Source organism: Chiloscyllium plagiosum, unplaced genomic scaffold (genome assembly GCF_037043375.1).
Source record: "Chiloscyllium plagiosum isolate Xiang-an unplaced genomic scaffold, Cpla_swu_hap1 HiC_scaffold_8, whole genome shotgun sequence".
Classification (NCBI taxonomy): domain Eukaryota; kingdom Metazoa; phylum Chordata; class Chondrichthyes; order Orectolobiformes; family Hemiscylliidae; genus Chiloscyllium; species Chiloscyllium plagiosum.
Genome location: NW_028270146.1, coordinates 83,595,336 through 83,613,960, shown reverse-complemented (window position 1 = coordinate 83,613,960; position 18,625 = coordinate 83,595,336). Strand labels below are relative to the sequence as shown.

Genomic DNA, 18,625 nt, shown 5'->3' with positions numbered 1-18,625 from the left:
CCGTCCCGGGATGGCATGGATGTGGGCATGTATGTGGCAGTTTGTTTGAGAGAGGATCCCAGTCCTGCCGAAGAACCCCTTGCCTGGGGTACAGCGGAGGATGTGGGCATGTAAGCGGAGTTAACAGAATTGAATGGGATTGAACTGAACTGAACTGAGTGGAACTGAAGTGAATCAAATTGAACGGAACAAAATGGAACTGAGCTAAATTGAATTGAAATGGACGGAACTGAATTGAACACAATTGAATTGAACTGAACAGACCTGAACTGAGCTGAATTGAACTACACTGAATTGACTGAACTGAAATTAACTGAAACGAATTGAACTGAATTAAGCATAATGTAACACATGTATTGGGCCAAGCAGTGGAATGTGGTGTAAAATTCCAAGCAGTGGAATGTGGTGAAACGGTTAAAAATTATGTCCCAATACATGTGTGAATCTAACCGGAATGGAGGTGTTGCTTAGTCCCGTGTGAATCTTATTACACACCTCCCCGTGTGAATCTTCTTATCTGTATGTAACCAGAATGGAATGTGTTTTTTAGCCTTGCTCTGCTGTTCACATGAATGTTTATATCTGGAAAAGAGTATATCAGCTGGAAAAGTCTCCAGTTCGGTGAGTCTGCTCCGGGGTTACGTTTAACCGCCGAGCGTGGGTTGTTGGCAACCGCTCTACGAGAACTGACGGCTCCCAGTTCCGGTAACATGTAGAGTGAGTATAAGCCAGACCCGTTGTGCGACGCTGCGGGGAATAAAATGCCCATATTCTAGCAGTCTCGCCTCTTGGTCGTTTGTTCTGTGTCAGACTACTCTCCTATGAACCTGACCTTGAGAATTTTTTAAAACAATTGGGTACCCATTCTTTTTAAATACACGGTATAGATAATTTTTCTCTGCTCTCCATAGTTCCTCTGTGCTGCAGTGTGTGTTGGCTTGTTGAAATAATGTTCTGATGCAGCTTCATTTGTGGATGTTGGGATGATTGCTTCTGTAGTTCAATATTTGGTCCATATGTGTTGTTTTTCTGTAGACGCTGGTTTGAAGTTCCCCATTGGCAGTTTGCTCTAATGTGACATCTAGGAATGGCAGTTTGTTGTTGTTTTCCTCCTCTTTGGTGAATTTTATGCCAGTAAGGGTATTATTGATGGTCTTGAAGGTTTCCTCTAACTTGTTTCGTTTAGTGATGACAAAGGTATCATCCACTTAGCGGACCTAGAGTTTGGGTTGGATGGTTGGCAGAGCTGTTTGCTCAAGTCTCTGCATTACTGCCTCTGCTAAGAACGCTGATATCAGAGATCCCATGGGTGTTCCATTGGTTTGTCTGTAAGTTTTGTTGTTGAAGGTGAAGTGGGTGGTAAGGCATAGGTCCACTAGCTTGATGATTTGCTCCTTGTTGATTTGCTCATTATTTTGCTATTTATTTTATTTAACCGCAAACTATTTTCTTACTCAGCTTTTTAATCATCCCTTTTTTTTAAATGTTCCCAATCTTCCAGTCTAAGTCTAATCTTCACAATATTGTACACCTTTTCTTGTGCCCCAGTGGCAATGAAGGGATAATGATATAGTTCCAACTTCGAAGGGTATGTGATTTACAGAAGTACTTGCAGATGAGTCATGGTCCCATGCCTTTGTTGCCCTTGTCCAAGGTGTAGAGTTAGCAGGTTTGGAAAGTATTGTGGAACAACTGATGACTTGCATTACAGTGCCTCATGCAGATGGTACACAATGATACCACTGTGCATCGGTGGTGGAGGGACTGAATGTTGAAGCTTGTGGTTATCGATAGTGGATGATTTGGTGATTACAATGTCATTGTAAGGTTAGATTTTCTCCTGTTGGACATGGTCATTGCTTGGCACTTGTGTGGAGCTTGCTACTTATCAGTGCCAACCTAGCTTTTGTTTAGCTTTTGCTCCATACGGATGTGGAATGCTTCAGTATCTCAAGAATTGCAAATGTTACTGAACGTTGTGTAAACATTAGCTAACACGTTGTCTTCTGATCTCTTATGATGGAGGGTATCGTTGATGAATTAGCGGAAAATGGTTGGGCCTTGCACATGATCCTGAGGATCTTCTGCAGAGATATCCTGAGACTAAGAATAATTGACCTCTGTTGTGATCCCAGCTGTGTTACGATTAAACAATTTATACCCCAGATTGAAATCTGGCTTGAGAGATTATAGATTTTATTCATTCACAGAAACAGCTATTCAAAATTGCAGATTTTCAATAAAACAGAAGTTTATTACCCAAAAGAAAGCAAACTATTTAAATATAGAACACAATCTGAAAGATCTTAAACACATGCCATAACAGAGTCTCATCTATTCTTCAACATCGCCACGTTACCACATTTCAACTCCAGATACTGTCTCAAATCTTTTAAGTTTGACTTAACTGGGTCTCCTCAGTTCTTTCATGTAAACCCTGTTAATTTCTGTTTTTCAAGGATCACAGCAATCCTTGATTATCTTAAACCAAAAGCAAGTTAATCTCTGCCAATGTTTAATCCCAGATATAATCTCCACAGTGCAAACAAAAAGTCTTCCAGTGACACTCCAGGAGGCTTGAGCTCACCTGTTCTGACTCGTACACAATTACGCTCTGGAAAGGACTTTGCATTTTTCACACTTCTTCACTATGTGACAACACCCATCTGCCAAACTATCAAGTAATTATGTGTATGTAAATCACACACCTTTCATCATACCTCTAACAACTACTGCTAATTTCTTTTGTTCAAAGTATTACCCAGACAGCTGTGACATAATACCCTCCAATTTTGTAAGGATGCCTTGGTGCCAAACCTACTCAAGTGCTGCCTTGACATCAAAGGCAGTCACTGTTACTTCCCCTCTCGAATTCAGATCCTCTACCATGTTTTGACCAAAGCTATAATGTCAGGAGCAAAGTGGCCCTGGTGAAATTTGATTTGATTGTCACTTGTACTTATGTATAAAAGTACAGGAGTACAGTGAAAAGTGTATAATAAGTATCAAGATATAGAATTTTAAGAACAAGATAAAAAGAAATAACAAAATTAGAAGTTGGACATTGCAGTAATTATTGTATAGCTCAAAACATATGAAACACGGTTAAAAGTTGCAGATCTTCTTAGTTTTAAGCAGAAAATAAAGAAATAAAGCTGAAATTTCCAACATTGCAGTCTTTCCTTAAGTGCTTAGCTTCGGTGGGTCTGCACTTTGAGGGATCACCTTGAGACTGGACATCCGCACTGATGCCATGCCAGGCAGAGAAACTGCCACATATCAGTAATAAATGCTGGGCCAAGAGCCCACCACACCAGGCTGAGAGTCCTCCACGCTGGGCCGAAGGTTCACCTTGCCAGGCTGGAGGTGACCACACCAGGCCAAAGGTCCACCTCACTGAGCCAGGAGGCCGCCATGCTGGGTCTGTGTTGAGTCTGAGCCCAGGAGTCAGTGGCTATGAATCTGTGGCTGGGAGAAGAAGGAATAAAAAATACACGAAAGAGATAAAAAGGGAATGGATGAGCTCCATCTGGACCATCCTACTCTACCACCATTAAAACTGAGCATTAGTGAGCAGGTTCTTGCTGAGGAATTGCAATTTCCGAACACTGCTGATGACCCCTTCCATTACTTTTCTGATAATTAGTAATTGGCATTATCAGGGTTTGTCTTGTTCTTCCAAACAGGATAATAACGGGACCATTTTGCCCACCGTCTGGAATGTGCAAATTTGTAATTGCATGTGAACAGCTCGACTAAGTGAACAGTGAGCTCTGGAGTGCACATTTTCAGCATTATTTCCAAAAATGTTATATCATAAGACATTTGAGCAGAACTAGGCTATTCGACCCATCGAGATCTGTTCAGCCAATGTTGTCAGAGCCCATAGCTGTTGCAGTATCCAGTGCCTTCCACCATTTTGTGATATCACTAAAGTTATTATTTTATAAATATGCTTCCTTACTGAAGTCTTTATGATGATATTGTGAATTATTCATTTATTGTGCATAACTAGATCCATGATAGCTTGTTTCCTAATTGATTCCACAATGTTCATGATAAATTGGTGAGTTTCTATGATCAGTGAATGGTTTATGTGAGCAGGTATATAAAAAGGAGAGTCCAAACTGCTTCATGTTTCCTCAATTCCAGGCAGTGATTAAACATCAACTCACTAACTGACAGCTGTGCCCACACTGCCAATCCATATCAACAGCTTCCCCCACCACCACTTCAAGCGATGATTATTAATCTTTGGATTTAGGTAATTTGGAAGTAATGAAAATGTGTCATTTTCAAAACATTCAGCAGGCCATCCAAGATCATGGAGAAGTCATATGTAATGTTTCAGAATTTTGCAATGTCTTCATTTCAGCAGCAAGTGACAGATTGTTTGCAGGTGCAGGACACTGAGATTTGAAGCAATCAACAACCTCCAATGTCACATTGACCATGCTAATAGACAAGTAAACATTTCAAACTATGAAACATGTCTTCCTGATGTTGGTGGTCAAATCAAACCCTTTACTGGTATTAGAAAGTGTGATAACTCAGAAACCGAATCGGAAAGGAATGTCATTGCTGAAGACTAAAATGGAGCCACTACTAATGGCATACATTGGCGAATCCCTGACAGTTCAACAGACCCGTCCCGAGGTGTGCATTTCTTTTTTTACATCTGGAAGTGTTATAATACACAATCAACAACTTTTCTGCCACCAAACCACCGTGCTTTTTTTTCGGTTTAAACGATCAACCAAATCAGTAATCGTGTAGACAGTTGGATATTTACATGCAAAGCCTATTACGACATTGCAAATCATCAAAAGTGAGAGGGCAGGATTGTTAGGGAGTGGGTCTGTTTCACTAATGACTTTCTTTTTACATCCAGAAGTGTTTAGATTAGATTAGATTACTTACAGTGTGGAAACAGGCCCTTCGGCCCAACAAGTCCACACCGACCCGCCGAAGCGCAACCCACCCATTCCCCTACATTTACCCCTTTACCTAACACTACGGGCAATTTAGCATGGTCAATTCACCTGACCTGCACATCTTTGGACTGTGGGAGGAAACCGGAGCACCCGGAGGAAACCCACGCAGACATGGGGAGAACGTGCAAACTCCACACAATCAGTCGCCTGAGTCGGGAATTGAACCCGGGTCTCTGGCGCTGTGAGACAGCAGTGCTAACCACTGTGCCAAATGAACACCTTTCCCACTAAATCAATGTGAATTTTTTGTATGTTTAACTATTAACCGCCATCAGTAATCACCCATGCAGCCAATTAGAAGCCTACAATGCAAATTCCTTTATGTGCAATGGGAACCATCAAATGTAGCGGGGGTGGGGGGTTGGTAAGGTGGGGGTCTGATTTTTCTAATTTAGTTTTTTTTGTATTATTTACATATTTTGAAATATCACATTTGTTCTCTATGTCTAAATATTTCTAATCAACCTATTCAGAGATGTTATTACACACCTCCAGAGGTGGGTGAGACTTGAATCCTAGCCTCCTGGTTCAAATGTAGGGATAGTATCACAGGACCTCAAGAGCCCACCAAAGAAGGGCATGAACAATGAATCCTTGAATTCCAAAACTGAGGTTCTATCAACTGAGCTACCAGGCTTTATTTTTAACCGATTTTTCTAAGCAACTTGTTCAGAGATGTTATTACACACCTCTGAAACAGGTGGGACTTGCTCAAAGGGATACTATAAACGGCACCACAAGAGACCTTGCATGGGGTGTCTGCTTTTTCTGGTTCTACCCAGAAGAACTATTACATACAATTAGGTGATCGTCCCACTACCAAAATCATCATGACTGTTTTGCTTTTTTAAAAATTAATCACCACCACCAGTTTAAAATAAAATTAGCCAATTGAGTATTTACATACAAAGCCCATTGTGGACAAATCATCAAAGGTGAGGGAAGCCAAGGAGAGCAGCAAGGATGGAAATCAAAATGGAGTTGGAGGGAGAAATAAATCACTTCATCACTCATGATGACCACCTTTCTCTTAAGACATCAAGAGCATTGATGGACAACTCATTCTCCTTCTCCGATGATATTCAGGCACGAATGTAACAATGGAAGAGGGATCTGCTTAATTTTCTTTCTGTTTTTACTTGACAACAGTCCCTCCTCAATCTGTGAGGGGTTTATTTCTTTGCAATCAACTATGGAAAAGCTGATTTAGTAAAGAAACTGTCAACAAGTTCTCTATGTATGCTTTTAAAACCATAAAGTTATTTTTCTAACAGTTTGTAGTTCAACACAGCTAGATATTCTTTTGAATATTGACCAGTGAATTCCATTGATAAATTTGTGGGCAAAAATGACATATTTCCAATAACTTAAAGGAAAAATATGACTGTCAGGGAACGCATGTGTGGATCTACTGGGGTTCATCTCAGCATCTCCTTCGAGTGATGGGGTTGAAACTCTGATTGGCAAAATGCCTGATTGTTGGTGAACTGAGAGAAGCAGGTGCCCTCTCCCTCTAGGGTCTGCTCTTTTTTTTTAATTTAACCCATTTTTCTAATCAATCTGTTCAGAAATGTTATTACACACCTCTGGACCAGGTGGGACTTGAACCTAGGCCTCCAGGTCTAGGAGTAAGGACAGTATCAGTGTGCCATACGAGGGCCTTTAGAGTCTGCTGTATAACTATTGAACCTATTTTTCTAATCAACTGGTTCAGAGATGTTATTTCACATCTCTCAACAATGAGTTTGGGCGGGTTACTCTTCGGAGGGTCGGTATGAGCTTGTTGGGCCAAAGGACCTGTTTCCATACTGTAGGGAATCTAATCTAAATTAAAAGTGGTACTTGAACCTGGGCCTCCTGGCTTAAAGGTAGTGATATTTAAATGTCCTGCTAATATTGTAACTTTCTATTGGAATTTACTACAAGTGGCTCAATGCATTCAGAATCTCCTTACTTACTGTTTGGTGATCAATAAGAGCTTGGCTTCAATGATAGGTTCCATTACAAGGATTTTTTTTTCATGGGATGTGGGCATTACTACCTAATCCTAGCATTTATTGCCCTTCAATAGGTGCTGAGTTGCCTTCTTGAACTGCTGCAGTCCAAATGGTTCAGGTAAACCATAGTGCCACTTGAAAGAGTTCCAGAATCTTTATGAAATGGCAATGAAGGAATAACATTATGTATCCAAGTCATGATAATGTGGCTTGGACGATCTTGCCAGAGGTGGTTTTCACATTCTCCTTTTAGGTTGTAGAGGTTGTCGGTACTGCTGAAGGAGTCTTGAGATGCATTGCATCTTAAGCATCATACAACTCTGTTGCTGCTGCTTACTGGTGATAGAGGACTAATTGTTGAGGTGTGTTGTTGATCAAATAGTCTGTTTTGTCCTGTATGGTGACAACATTGTCAAGTACTGTTGGAACTGAAATAAACTAAGCATATATTCCATCATACTCCTGATTTGTGTCTTGTATGTGCTGGAAAGGGTATGGGGAGTCAGGGAATGCATTTATTTCCATAGAATTCAAAGTCACTGACCTATTCTTGTCACAAGAATATTTTTATTGCTGTTTCATTTCAATTTCTGCTTAACAAAATTGATAGTGGGGATTTCAGTGATGGTTCAGGGATGATGGTTCAATCTTCTCTTGGATACGGCCATTGGCTGACACCTGTTGTATGAATGTTACCTGCCACTTATAAGCTCAAGCCTGAAGTTTATCCAGGCTTTGTGACATATGAACACAGATTGCTTTCGTATCTGAGGAGTAGTGAATACTCTGCAATCATCATTGAACATCCCCCACTTTTGATAATATGCTGTACAGGTCACTAATAAAGCAGCAAAAGGTGGTTGGAATTAAGGTACTGTTCCAAGTAATTCCTGCCTCGAAGTCTTGGGACTGATATAATTTTTAAAAAATTGTTCACCCAGAGGATGAGGGCATCACTGGTTAGGCCAGCATTTACTGCCGACACTAACTGCCCTGAGACCAGTTGAGTCAACCACATTGCCATGGGTCTGGAACAATGTGGTTGACTCAACTGGTCTCAGGGCAGTTAGTGAAGCACAGCAGGTCAGGCAGCGTCCAAGGAGCAGGAGAATCGACGTTTCAGGCATAAGCCCTTCTTTTCCAGCAACACATTTTTCAGCTCTGATCTCCAGCATCTGCAGTCCTCACTTTCTCCTCAGGGCAGTTAGTGTTGGGCAATAAATGTGGCCTAACCAGTGATGCCCTCGTCCTCTGAATGAATAATTTTTAAAAAAAATTATCTCAGTCCTGGGACTTCAAGGCAGAATTACTTGAAATAGTACCCCAATTTTCTTCCCTAAAGGATGTCAGTGAATCTGATGGATTAGTTCTTGCCAATCAACAACAGATTCATGGTCATCCTTGGATTCTTAAATTCAGATTTTTAAAAAAATTTGTCACAGTGGTGATTGAACCTGGATCCCCAGAACATTACCTGGGTCTCTGGATTAATAGCCCAGTGACAAACTCACTACACCATTACCTCCTCTAATTGGGCTCCAATAACCATGATCGTCTTTCTGTATGCTGGCATGATTCCAACTAGAGCAGAATATTTCTCCTGATTCCCATTGACCTAGTATTTGCTCGAGTGTGACATCAAATTCAGTCTTGATGTCACTCCCACTTCAGTTCTTTTGCCTATGTTTGGACCACAGTTGCAAAGTCAGGAGCTAAGTACTCCTGGTGAACCACAAAATGGGTATCAGTGAGCAGGTTATTGCTGTTTGATAGCATTGTTGCAACACATTCCATCATTTTGTTGATGATTGAGAGATGTTTGATGGAATGGTAATTGGCCAGATTGGATTTATCCTGCTTTTTGTGGACAGGTCATACCTGGACAATTTCCACATTGCCAGTGTTATAGCTGTGTTGAACAGCTAAGCTATGGATGTGGCTAGTTCCGGGGGATAAGTCTTCAGTGCTATTGTTGGAATATTGGCAAGGCACTTGAATGTTAGTCTTGTACAATTAGCACTTTTCTAATCTTGCTTCCCATATTTTGAGAGTGGAGTATTATAGATGGTGTTTTGAAGTATGTTACATTTTACTTTGGTATTCATTATGGAATGCTGGTGAAAGCCTTTTGTGTAGAGAAACTGTTGGATTTTATTTGGTCGGCAGAATATCTGATATTGGCACAAAGGCAGCATTTCTGCTTTGAATGCTTCAAGGGTTCCATCCACTGGGGCACACCAGGATGTCTCCAGCATACCATATCCTGGACATCTCCAGGCAACATTGTGAAATGGCTTGTTCTGAAAGGTGTTAAAAAGCGATCAAGCTTAGTTAGTTTCTGCGTGTTTTCATATATCTTTCTGAGGTAGCAGGGCTATGGCTTATGACTTGCATCCATTCTTGCACTTAAATCCCCACTGGATAAAGATATCCTGACTTGGGGATTCTCCTGGAAGTGCCTCACTCCTTATAGAACTTCGCTGGAAAAGCACAGCACGTCAGGCAGCATCCGAGGAGCAGGAGAGTCAACATTTCGAGCATAAGCCCTTCATCAGGAATGGGGGGTGGGGGGGGAGCCAAACGGGCTGAGAGATAAATGGGAGGTGGGTAGGGCTGGGGGAAAGGCAGCCATAGGTAGGTAGATGGAGATGGAGGTGATGCTGATAGGTTGGAGTGGAGGGTGGAGCAGATAGATGGGAAGGAAGATGGACAGGTAGGACAGTTCAAAAGGGCGATGCCGACTTGGAGGGTTGGATCTGTGATAAGATAGGGGGAGGGGAGATGAGGAAACTGGTGTAATCGACTTTGATCCCATGTGGTTGGAGGTGATCTTCCTCAAGGTGTGGATGGCTAGGATTTGGCGCTGGAGGATTTGCATGTATTTGGCCAAGTGGGAGTTGAAGTGTTTGGCCACAGGACAGTGGAGCTGAGGTAGCGTGGGAGTTGGTGGGTTTGAAGCAGATATCCATTTTGAGTCGATTGCCAGAAATGGAGATGGAGAGGTTCTGGAAGGGGAGGGAGGTATCTGAGATGGTCCAGGTGAACTTGAGGTCAGGGTGGAAGTTGTTGGTGAAGTTGATGAACTGTTCAACCCCTTTGTGGGAGCATGAGATGGCGCCAATACAGTCTGATGTAGCAGAGGAAAAGGTGGACAATAGTGCCGGTGCAGCTGCAGAAGATGGACTGAGGAGGGAGGCATAGCTTGGGCCCATAGCTACCCCTTTGGTCTGAATCCTCCACTCCCAGCACCTTCCTTTATCAAGGCAAGAGGTGCAAAACTTGTGCCCACACCTCCCCCCTCACCTCCATCCAAGGCTCCAAAGGATCCTTCCACATCTGGCAGAGATTTTCCTGCACCCCCAAACACCTCATCTACTGTGTCCATTGCTCTTGATGTGGTCTTCTCTACATTGGGGAGACATGATGCCAACTTGTGGAACATTTCAGAGAACATCTCCAGGACAGGCGCACCAATCAACCCCACCGCCCCATGGCCGAACACTTCAACTCCTCCCCCCCTCCTCCAAGGACTTGCAAATCCTGGGTCTCCTCCACCGCTAAATCCTTGCCACCCTACATCTGGAGGAAGAACATCTCATCTTCTGCCTTGCGACTCTCCAATCACATGGGATCGATGTCAATTTCACCAGTTTCCTCATATCCCCTTCCCCTCACCTAATCCCAGATCCAACCCTCTAACTCAGCACTACCCTCTTGAACTGTTCTACCTGTCCATCTTCATTCCCACCTATCCATTTCACCCTCTATTCCAACCTATCACCATAACCCCAACTTCATCTACCTATCGCATTTCTAGCTGCCTTCCCCCGAGCTCTACCCCCCCCCCCTCCCATTTATCTCTCAGCCCACTTGGGCACCCCCATCCATGTTCCTGATGAAGAGCTTACGCTTGAAACAGCAACTGTCCTGCTCCTTGGATGCTGCCTGACCGGCTGTACTTTCTCAGCACCATACTTTTTGACTCTGGTGTGCAGCATCTGCAGTCCTCATTTTCTCCTCATAGAACTTGTCTTTCACCTTTATCATGGAGCACTCTAACAGAGCATGGATACCCATGAGGCTGTTTGAGTTCAGAGGTGGGTGGGGAGAATATATTCTGAATTAACCGGACTGAGTTCCATCATCAACACTAGTGACTTCCTTACAACAAAAGCTACACTATGCCTACAAACCTCCTCTGAACTCTTCCCTATCAGATGGATTTGCTTTCCTTTCAGTGATTCACTCTTTGAATTCACCAAGAGTGGATCTCTGAAAGAAAAGCATATTCATCCGATCGGGAAGAGTTCAGAGGAGGTTTGTACGCATAGTGTAGCTTTTGTTGTATTCAGCCCAAGTTCCACTTCAATCACAGTTGTCTTGTGTATGTTATCATCCAGCTGCAAACGGTCTGTGTGCACATGGTTCTGACATTCAAGCCTACTACCAGAATAGTTTATGTCTTTTTTTCCCATGTTTTTCACTTGCTTGCCTGAAGTGATGGATTCCATTCATTGTTCAGCCAGGCCTAGAAAATGCAAGCCCCTTTGAGACAGATGGACCAGTGGAGAGTCAGCAGCTCATTATTTGGAGACTGATCAACTTGAAGTGAGCTGTGCTTTTTTATCAGCAGGACAGAATGCACCTTCCAGCCTCAGGTGACAGCTACCGTTTTCTACGGCAATGAGGTTAACCTTGTCACTTGTAACTGGTGTTACCAATGCTGTGTTAATATTCCACAGAAAATCTGACACATCTTTTCCTGTGAAAAATATAAGAAGATCCAGGGCAGCCAAAGATCAGGGTCCCACTCTTGACCTCCTTGGTTTAGTCGAAAGGAATACAAAGCATATTGACACTGGTTTGATTGTAGAAGTTACCAGAAAGATGACCAACGTAGGCAACAGTCTGTCTTTGGCTCCCCTAAATTTTAAAGAATGATTTGCTCCCTTCGCCTTTAACTGTCATCAGGTGTTTAAAAGGCAGTGGGGGGAGATCCAAGATGGCAGCGATCCAGTAAGTTTGCCCTGCTGAGCTCTGCTCCATAACCCAGGCAAAGTGGTGCATTTACCCTCCCTTTCTTAGTTATTGTGGTAAAAATTGGCAGTTTTAGATCTCCAGAAATGCTGTGTGTCAGTTTTGTTGATTAAGGCAGATGACCAAGGGAAAAGGACAGTGAGGATCGCAACAAGCAGGGCACTCCCCTACAGCAAAGGATATGCCCACAACCGCAGCGTCGGCCTCCACAAACATCCCAAGGGACTTACCTGTGGAGCAGAGCCGAGTCTCGGAGTTTGTGAAACTCCAAGAGAAGCTCGATTCAGCCGTGGAGCAGACCCAGACCAGGCTAGAACCGATCATGGCCATGCTGCAGAAGCATGACCAGCAGATCCAGTGTCTCAGGCAGTGTGTCGTGGAGGTAGAGCAGCAGACTGCGACTTCCGAAACCGTGGCAAAATCTTTGGCGGATCCGGGTCCAGGCACTGGAAGGACAGGTACGGGCCCGACTGGAGCAGGTCCTCAACCTCGAAAGTCGAGGCCATTGGAAGAACATTCGCCAGATTGGGCTGCCAGAATGGGAGGAAGAAGGCCAGCTAATCAGTTTTTTTGGAGCAATGACTCCCGCAGTGTTTGAGGCTGGAAGTTGGAACGGGCCGGGTGTTGAGTCGAGTGGCCCACTGGGTCGCATAGCGCAGGCCCGGATTGGAGCAGTGCCCTCTCCCGGTCCTAGTGCGGCTCCAGCATGACAGAGATAAGCAAATGGTGTTGGAGGCTTCCAGAACACTAGGGAAGGATCCACATGCCCTGATTTTCAAGCAATCAAGAATAATGTTCTTCCAAGACATTTCTGCGGCCATGATTCATGAAAGGAAGGCCTTGGTGAGGTAAAGAAGAGGCTGACAGACTTGAATATTCAGTACTCTAAGATATCTGGCAGTGTTGCGTTTCAGCCACGGAGGGTCTGTATTTAATTTTGACTCATCAGAAAAGGCAAAGGACTTCCTGGACATCTTAAAATAGACTGGCTGGCTTAGATAATATGGACAATAGTGTTAACTTTGTTTCTTCCTCTGTAGTTTGCCTGGTTTACCTGACTTTGTTCTTTTAATATGTGGGGATCTCCTTTTTCTTTTTCTCTGTCTTCTCCCTTCTTTCTCCCCTCCCATTATCCTTTTTTAAATAATTCCCTTTTCATTTCTCTCTCTTGATATGGGATTCAGGGGCAGGGAGTTATCTACCAGGATTGCCTTGGGTCAAAGTGTGGATGGGACGGGCTGAATGCCCACTTTTAATTTTCTTGTTATAAGATGCTTGTAATTATTAAAAAATCTGTTTTGCCTGGGTTTGGGGCGTGGCTTCAGCTAATAGGAGCCATGGAGGGATTAATGAGGGGTGAGTGCCCCATGTGGGCAAGGGGGAAAGTCTCCTCTTATTTGTTTCATACGTTGGTTTATTGTAGAAGTAGTTGTTAGAAGTTTTGATTTGACAGTTTTTGTAGTTGTATTCTCAAGTTTGTATGATCTGTTGACTGTTTTCACTCAGCGCATTATGAGTGGGGTTCTTCCTCTCGGAGGTCACGGGCTATCTCAGATTGCTATGGCTAATAGTTTGTTTGAATGGTGCACCTGGAAATATTAAGGGAAGTCATTCACCAATTAAGAGAAAGAAGATACTTTCAAGTCTTAGAAAAGAAAGAATCGATGTAGCCTTGCTGCAAGAAACACATCTAACTGATAAGGAGCACTTAAAGTTACATCGGGGAGGCTTCGACCGGGTGTTTTCCTCATCCTTTAATTCTAAAAGCAAAGGAGTCGCTATACTCATCCAGAAGAATCTCAAATTTCAGCTGTTAGAGTGGGCGGCACGGTGGCACTGCTGCCTCACAGCGCCTGAGACCCGGGTTCAATTCCCACCTCAGGCGACTGACTGTGTGGAGTTTGCATGTTCTCCCCGTGTCTGCATGGGTTTCCTCCGGGTGCTCCGGTTTCCCCCCACAGTCCAAAGATGTGCAGGTCAGGTGAACTGGCCATGCTACATTGCCCGTAGTGTTAGGTAAGGGGTAAATGTAGGGGTCTGGGTGGGTTGCGCATCGGTGGGTCGGTGTGGACTTGTTGGGCTGAAGGGCCTCACTGTAATGTAATGTAATGTAATGTAATGTAATCTAAATTAAGGACGAATATGGGTGTTTTGTGATCCTTACAGGATTTTGAAGGTATCTTGTCCCCAGGCATATCTGCTCAAATTTTTAACGGATACACTTTCCAGATTGGTGGCCTTTGGAGCATGCCATACGATTATAGGGGGAGACTTTAACTGTCTTATCGACCCCGGGGTTTTGTGGGCAAATCCCTGCAATCCAGGTGGACTGAGTGGGGAGATGGGGTTGGTGGTTGTGTGGAGATGTCTTCACCCTGAGGGTAGGTACTTCACCTTTTTCTCTAATCTACACAAGTGCTACACTAGGATTGCTCCATCGGCCTTTTTGAATTCAGTGCTGTCCTGTGGAATTGGGAACAGCCATTTTTGATCATGCGACAGTGTACATGGAGTACAAGGCAGGAGGTAACGGGACTTGCTCGCGGCATTGGCACCTGGATCCTTTCCTCCTGAAAGATAGCAACTCTGCTGAGTATTTTTCGCAGAAATTTAAAAATTTTTTGGGATATTAATTTGGGTACGGCCAGTAACCCGTTGGTGTTCTGAGAGACGGCCAAGGCCTATGCAAGGAGTTTAATTATTTCTTACTCAGTGACCCAGAAGCGGCAGAGGGGAGAGTAGCAGCGTATGCTTGAGGCCTGGCTGAAGGCAGTCGAGACAGCATACTTTGACAGACCGTCTGTGACCAAGTTGCTGTGGAGTACAGCCCTCAGGGGTGCTCTGAATGCTGCGCTCAGCCAGACAGCAAAGAGGGAGATCTCCTTTACGAAACAGTGGTTATTCGAGTATGTTGATAAACTGAATAGATGTCCGGCATATCTGGCCAGAAAGAAGAGTGCCCCCAATCTATCACATCAGAGAGTGTGCTGGTACTCTCACCTGCGATTCCAAAAGGTTAACATGGCATTCAGGAAAGTCTACTCTGAATTGTATCGGTCAGAGAGCTGCGAGGACAGATTGGTGAAGATGGAGTCCTTTTTTAAGATCTTGGACCTCCTAGGTGTAACTTCGGAGCAGGTGTCTCTTTTGAATGTCCCGCTGACGATCCAAGGGATCTAGAAGACAGTGACGCAGCTCCAGAGTGATAAAGTTCCTGACCCAGATGGATTTCAGAGCAAGTTTTATAAAATGTTTATAAACATACTGGCCATTGGACATGTACAATAATTCATACAGTCAGGACTGCCTCCATCCTCTCTGAGAGAAGCTAATATCTCTCTTATTCTCAAGAGAGGGGAAGCTCAAGAGGATTGTACTTTGTACAGGGCCATATCGCTATTAAACGTGGATTTCAACATTTTGTCAAAAATACTGGGGTTGACGTTGGAGAAGGTCTTGCCCACCACTGTAAAGGAGGACTAACAGGTTTTATTCGGGGATGCAGGTCTTCTAACAACATTAGAAGAGTACTGAATATGGTCGAGGTGTGCCAGTAGGGATCGATTCCGGCCAGGCTTGGTAGTCTCCCTGGATGCAGAGAAAGCATTTGGCAGGGTAGAGTAGCTGTAACTCTTTTATGTCTTTGAACGGTTTGGTCTTGGAGGGGTCTTTGCCAGGTGGGTGGCAGTGTTATATAGTGACCCTAAGGCAGCTGTTCTCGCTAATGGTATAAGGTCTGACAACTTTACTATTGATACAGGCAGCCGACAAGGGTGGCCCTTTGCACCACTGCTATTTACATTAGTGATTAAGCCGTTGGCAGAGGCTATCCGGAGGAACCCCAATATAATTGCCCTGAAGGTAGGATCAGGAGGGCATAAGATCACCCTTTATGCAGATGATGTCCTTCTTTTCCGAAATAACCCGACAATATCTATGGCCCGTTTAATACAAATGATTAATTTATTTGATTCTTTCTCAGAGCATAAAATCAATTTTATGAATTCAGAGGCCATGCCTATGGAGAGTCTTGTAAGAGTACCTGATTTTGGGGGTGGAATCCGATTCCCTTTCAGTGGTCACAGGGAGGATTCCTGTATTTAGGAATTTTTATCACCCCAGCCTTTGATCAATCATATAAAACTAATTTTGTGCAGTTGCTAGAGAAGATAAGACAAGACCTTCAGCGATGGGAGGATCTTCTGATATCTTGATTGGGTAGAATAGCTCTGGTTTAAAGGAATGTTCTTCGTCGTTTATTATGTACCATGTGAATGCTTCCTTTGATGCTGCCCAGGCAAGCGCTACGGAGGCTTAACAGTTGGCTTGGCTCTTTTATCTGGTGTCACAGGCGGCCTCTAATTAAGCTTGCCAAATTGCAGCTTCCACAGGGGATGGTAGGGTGTGGACTTTCCAGATTTTAAGAAATATCAATTAAGTTCCCTATTTTCCTATGTGGCTGATTGGGCTTGCCAGGACTGGAGGTCAATTTGGCAGGACATTGAGGCCTCCCAGGCAGAATGCCCCCTCATTAATTTGTTGTTTATGGGCAAGATGAGGACTATTATGGACTATTGCAGAAATCCAATTGTTCTTAACATGGTTAAAGCATGGAGAAGGTTGCAACAAGGTGAGGGCAATTTACAAAAAAACTTCCCCTTTTACTCTCACAGTAGGAATGACAGGATTCTGGCCAGGATCAATGGATTTTGGCTTTAGGCTCTGGGAGTCTAGACGAGTTTCCTGTCTGGGAGATTTATTTGAGGGGAAGGTCCTGATGTCTTTTGAGCAGCTGAGCCAGAAATATGAGCCATCTAGGAGGGACCTCTTTCATTATTTTCAGATTATGGACTTTATACAGAAAAGCACTATAAGTCTGGAGGGGAGAGTACTTCGGTCTGCGGGTACTCTTTTGGTCAGCGCCCTCTATCATTTATTAGAAGGAGGTAGTGTCTTGAAGGTCATTAAACAGCTGTACGGGATCTGAACTCAGGAATTGGGGGTGCAGATCTCATCAGAGACGTGGGAGGATTTTTGGGAGAACGTAAGGAAAATTTTGATTTGGAGCAGAACGCAGGCTATGCAACTGAAGGTACTCCACAGGGCTTATCCGGCACTGAGGCAGGAGCGTCCCTAATATGCCCCAAATCTAAAATGGATATTGGTACTCTTACTCATTGCTTGTGGTTATGCCACAGGCTTCGTAGGTATTGGTGCGCTATAACGAGTGTTTTGGAAGGGGTTTTGGGAACCAAGGTCAAGGTAGAGCTGGTGTCTCTCCTCTTGGGTTTGCTGAATCTTTGGACACTCATGGGAAGAAACTGTTCAATATTCTTTCATATTGTGCAAGGAAGAACATTCTGATGAGCTGGGTGTCGGAAAATCCCCCAGGACTCTCAGGGTACCGTAGGTTAGTTATGGAGCACATCCCCCTGGATTTCCTTACAAGTATGATACACCAGAAAACAGAACTTTTTTTAATCGGACGTGGTGGCCCTTTTTGAACTGTATGGACACAAACTTGTTGGCTATAGTGGCCAGGGCCTTTTTGTAGTCATGAGGGCCATGTCTGGCAGGCCAGGGGCCCCTGGGAGGAAGAATTCTGCATAAATACAGGTATGCCAACCGATGCTCCCAGTGATGGAGAGCTTTGGTGGGGTTGTGCTGTGTATTGTAACTTTATTTAGTTTAATTTGCCTTGGTTCAATTCGATTGAATATCGTTTTTAAGAATTTATTTATTGTAGTATGGGTAGGGTTTTTCTTTTTTTCTCTTTTAAACTGTTTGTGGAGTAGAGTAGTAGTTTGTTTACTGTTATTGTTATATTAAAAGATTGTTATACTATTTTGTAAAAATTTCAAAATCCTTTTCTCAATAAAAATATTTACAGAAAAGAGGCAGTGGGGTTATTCACCCATTGTTGGAGTTTGGGTCAATGTTCAAGTAGTCCTGTTTTCTCAGAATGACTGTTTTAAGAATAAATGGCACTACGATGAAGGAAATTGGTTGAGGGGTGAATGTTGGCTGGACATTCCTACAGTACTTTGAAAAAGTGCCATTACACATTACAGTACTTTGAAAAAGTGCCATTTAGCCGAACAGCATCTAAAAATCTCATGAAAAACTGCACTAGTAGTACATAAATCACGTCTTTCTAAGACTGAGTCAAAAGGAACACGTTATCTCAAAATTTCTTGACCTCACCTGAACCAGTTTTAAGTGGTTGTCACTTCTATGTTGTAGGAAGTGTGGCAGCCAATTTGCAGGTAGTGATTCAGCACAAACAGAGCTAGGATAATGGTCAGATAATCTGACTTTGTGATGCTGACGGAGACATAAACGCTCGTCAACCCCTCTCACTCTTCTTCGAAAGGGTAAGGTGGGGGCTGTTCATGCGTGCATCTGCACTCAAAAAAACTCACCTGAACCTTGCTTTTGCAAACGGAGCCGAAAATAACTTCTCCGGAAAACCACACTACTTTATAACCTCAAATGAAAAAAAAACACGAAATAAACACGTTTTGTTTTCACAGCTCGAGCGATGAAATCAATTCAACGGTCACAAGGCGTTAATTTTTGAACTCACCCGTGATGTGT

At 43.5% G+C, this 18,625-nt stretch overlaps 1 long non-coding RNA gene across 1 annotated transcript; it reads right to left on the bottom strand.

The window, feature by feature from the left end:
- Positions 1 to 1,934: 1,934 nt before the first annotated feature.
- On the bottom strand, positions 1,935 to 18,603 carry LOC122553767 (uncharacterized). The gene is made up of 3 exons (XR_006312838.2): positions 18,451 to 18,603; positions 15,029 to 15,204; positions 1,935 to 3,468 (listed from the first exon to the last, which is right to left on the bottom strand). It is a non-coding gene; the product is annotated as an uncharacterized LOC122553767 (long non-coding RNA).
- Between the last annotated feature and the right edge of the window lie 22 nt (positions 18,604 to 18,625).